Source organism: Ahaetulla prasina, chromosome 1 (genome assembly GCF_028640845.1).
Source record: "Ahaetulla prasina isolate Xishuangbanna chromosome 1, ASM2864084v1, whole genome shotgun sequence".
NCBI classification, from domain to species: Eukaryota; Metazoa; Chordata; class Lepidosauria; order Squamata; family Colubridae; genus Ahaetulla; species Ahaetulla prasina.
The window spans coordinates 330,291,823-330,296,598 of NC_080539.1; positions in this window are offsets into that span (position 1 = coordinate 330,291,823).

The window sequence follows — 4,776 nt, forward strand, 5'->3', positions numbered from 1 at the left end:
GCAAATGTTCTCTAATTGGTTGTGACACTTAGTCTAAAGTGCAGCTGAATGTACGTTCCTTGAATTTACATATATATCCAGAAAGGTACTGAAAAATATAGTGGGGGAAATACTGCAAAAGGACCTGATTCGTGGAAAATTCATGCAGTTAGTTATCAGAAAGAAAGTTTTGAAACAGAACTGCTGTCTGCAGTGAAAATGGTTTTGATGTCTGAAGAGTCTTGTTTCATTTCATTTAGTTCTCAGTCCCCTAAGGCTATGATTTGCCAAATCATACATACATAATAAGCAATGAGATTTCATTGCTTCAGGTTATTTGGACAAATAAGGTAAATAATCTTTAAAAACAGAGCCAATTCCTCCTTTCCACTTCTATAGTCAAGCTGTCCTGATTCAGTTCTTGCAAGCAAGGTAATCACAGTTGTTCAAAGAAGTGAAAATAGCCATTGTATATGAACATTTTCCAAATTTGACAGGAAAATGTAAAATTATGGAAATAAATTTAATTATGGAAAATTAAACATCCATTCTATCTTTAAACGAGATATTCTGATTAAACTCCCAGCTCAGTTCATAAAGTTTTATTCACTCTACTGCAAAGCTGGGCATTTACGGCCCCCAGGCTATATCCAACCCCTTAGCTCTTCCTGTCTGACCCAGATGAGGCCAATCAGAAATTAGAAATCAAATGTAAATACGTGCACCGCAGAGAGCAGGAGAAGAAGCGAAGTCAGATCCAGCTCTGCACAGTCACCATGTGCTCCTTCAGTCAGCTGGCAGCCATCAGAGTGGCAAAGAGAAAGTGCTGGACAAATTCAATATTGGAAAGTTCTTATATACCATTAAAATGATGCTTTTTGCATTATGTTTGAGATATTTGGTATACTCCAAAAGAAGCTTCATGGATTTAATGAAGTGAAAAATCCGTCCTTTTCATAAATGGAATTTGTGTTGGTATCAATTCTGCTTATTCATTTTGGTATTAAAAAGATTTGATAGTAGTTAGGCAATGCGTAACTTTGCCCAGGGCCCTTTCCAAATACAGGGCTATATAATCTGATTTTTTCATGGAGAGAGTGGTCTTAAATCTATCTTTCCTACTTTACCATGCTTACTTGGAATGGGTTTTATAGTACAACAGCTGAAATTCACCAGGCTGAATTACTCTGCTTTAGATGAATAGTAAATTCTTGGTAGTTCAATTTTCTGCTGCTGACGGTAAATAACTAAGGTAGTTTTTAATGTGAAAGTGGATATTATTAACAAAAGAGTTTCCACCCCTCCTTAGGAAATGTAAAAGCAGGTTGAAAATTAAAATGAAAGTGTAGCAGGCTGTTCAGTGCACCAATGTTATGTATGTATTATTCAAAACAATTGAGGACATATTTGTGCCTCTGTCATAGAGTAGATAAAGTATAACAGATGCCGTCTGTTTCTGAATGAAGAATGTTGTAAGCCTGAGGGGGAGTTCTCATAGCTGACATGAATGATTTAAACCATGTATGACCGATGTTGCTTTCATACTATGTCAAACTCAACAAGGCAGCCTGTTTCAATATGGGGACCTAGAAATAAATGTTGCCAGTTGAGTATTGTAAGTAAAGGTAAAGGTTCCCCTTGCACATATATGTTAGTTGTTCCCGACTCTAGGGGGCGGTGCTCATCTCTGTTTCAAAGCTGAAGAACCAGCACTGTGCGAAGACGTCTCTGTGGTCATGTGGCCGGCATGACTAAACGCCAAAGCTGCACGAACACTGTTATCTTCCCACCAAAGATGGTCCCTATTTTTCTACTTGCATTTTTTACGTGCTTTCGAACTGCTAGGTTGGCAGAAGCTGGGACGAGTAACGGGAGTTCACCCCCTTATGCGGCACTAGGGATTCAAACCACTGAACTGCCAACCTTTCGATCGACAAGCTCAGTGTCTTAGCCACTGAGCTATCGTGTCCCTTACATTACAATTACAATCCCGTAGTAGTGTAAGCAGTCATAAATAGGTGCTCTTTTACCAATTAGATTTCAGCTCGAATATGATTGTGGGCTTCCTGGACACAGCTTTGTCTGTTTTTCTAACCTAGGTAAGCATAGTGTCCATTGATGTCCACTCGGCTATCCTGTTTAACCCACCTCTGGTATCTCCATTTTTGTAAAAGCCTGCTACAAATTTCCAGCTCCTAGTCTTATCTTGCCAGGAAAATCTAGGTGCCCCACAGCCATAATTTAAAGAGAGCAAGTGATTGTAGGACTGATTTATTTTAAAATAGCCGTATCTAGGGAATATTGTGTCTGGGAAAAATGAGGTCATGATGGAAGCAATCTCATTATTTAGCTTTCTAAAAAATTGCAGGGGTAGAAGCATGTTAAGTAGTTAAAAAATATCTTCTGTTTGCATATATCTGTAGCAGATGTATAGGCTGATATCCACATTGCAAGTTTAAACCAGAGTAACTGGGTCAAATGCCAGAGATTTCTTCAGTGCTCAAGTTTCTTTGGCTGTGAATACAGCTGAACAGATTGAACTGTTTAACTTTGACAATATCATTATGCATAGCCCAAATTATTTATAGATGGCAAATGCATTTCTGAACTTGAGTTTAACTTGAATGTAGGTGTTTGATTGGTTTTATGAATTCTTTACAACTCAAAAAGCCCAGACCCAGATAATATATCATGCAAGCACTTTTGCAAGCAAATAATATGCTCATAAGCAAGAGTGTACTTTTTAGAACCCTCTAAAAAAACCCTAGTAGGTGAAACAAACTTCCTTTCCCACAAAAGAACATTTCTGGGAAGACTTATTTTGGCTTTTCTGTGGCCCGGTTAGGGTTTTATGACTGGATCTCGTAACAGCCTGACTGAATATTTTCACTAGATCAACTATCAACAGCATGCAAGTTAATTGTATCTTGCAGAAATTGTTTCTCAGGATAATGAATAATTAACCAAAAGTTTCAGTTTGTTCCTCTTTTCAATATGGTGAACAATCACCTTATTTTATTGTGGTTATAAATCTAAAATATACTCAGATGTTTTAGCAGGTTCAAAGCAGAGTTGTTGCAGTGCCTGGGTATATGAAATTACTGCTGTGACTCGAATAGCATGTGAAAGTTTACCATTGGATTCGAGTGATATATGACTTTAAAAAACGAAGAGTTCCCAGGCTTGTTATTGAAGGGGCCAGAGCCTCTCTACAAAATAAGGGAAGACTTGGCATTGCTCACCATTCATGTATTGGACAGACAAGCACCTGTACAGCGGTAAAATGGGCTGGCTGGAGCTGCCCTCAATTATTCGCTGAGCTGAAAGCTGTAATGGAGGATTAACTTCAAATTAACTGTTATTTTTGGATTTCCCTAAACATGAGCATATGGTGCTTCTCTCATCTTACCTGGAAACAAGAAGCTAGAAGTCCAAAATGTGGAAGAGATTTTCTTTTTCTGGAAAACTTAAGACTTTAAAATACTCTGCTTAGAGAGAGAGAGAGAGAGGGAAGGAGAGAAATTGTGTGTGTGTTCTAGTCCCACATTGGGATTTAAGCCAGTGGGTGGCCTTGAGCGGATCACTTGGCCCTAGGAAGGAAGCAGTGGCAAAATCTTTTGATTACTCCATCACCCCCCACTAACTAATACGACTTTTTGTTCAGTCTCGAGCCTATCTGTATGGCAGGGATGAAATGCTCCTGGTTTGGACCGGATCAGTTGATCCGGTAGCAATGGCGGCAGGGGGTTCGGAGAACCAGTAGCAAAAATCCCTGCCCCTCCCCGCCTATGCCCACCCGCTTACTGCTTCTTTTTAAAAATGCTTTTAAAAGGTTAAAAAAAGCTCTGATAATCACAGCTGAGCTGCGCTGAGTAGGTTGTAAAAAAATGCTTTTAAAAGTAAAAAACAGATCGCGCCCCACAGCTGATCAACAACCCCCCCCCCCGCGGTGTTCTACTTACCCCATGCCTCCTTTTGGCATGCACTGCACATGCACATCTCACATTTGGTGTGCGGTGCGCACTACACATGCACACAGCATGCACGTGCAACCATCGAACCAGTAGTAAACCAGTTCAGATTTCACCACTGCTGTATGGGACATCCACACTTTGCATTTGTATCAGAACAAGTATGGCTTATCAGCCCTACAGTCTCTAGATACACCAGATGCTGCTTTAAATTAAAAATGCTCTCTGGCTAGGCTGAATCTAAAAGCCCTTGTACATTTGAGATCAAGCCTCTGCTGATGTGAGTAAATAGCATTTAAACTTCTATCACTCCATTCCCTTTAGCAATTTACAAATGTCAGCTTATTGCCCCCAACAATCAGGGTCCTCATTTTACCAACCTCAGAAGGATGAATCAACCTTGAATCGGTCAGGATCAAACTCCTGGCTGTGGGCAGAGTTGGCATGCAATACGCATTCTAACCACTGAACCACCACAGCTCCACACCACCACAAACACAGCTTCAATATAAACTGGAATCTATTCACATCAGTAGGGCATGGAAATACTGAATTAAAGCCGTAATCAATGCAATATTAGGTGATTGTATTCCAAGCGGCCTTCCCTGCAAACTTTTAGAATTTTCTCCCATTGTGATTAGCTCTGCTACATTTCTAGTTTTTTAAAACTTGTAAACATTAACTAAACAAGACAGATATATAATTCTAAAGGGTAAATCCTTAAATTTTAGAATCCATATGCATGCTTTGTTTTAATTTTTGTTATTTCAACCTATTTCAGCAGCAGCCTATATAAGCTAATTGCAACAGTTCCACACAGTATTGG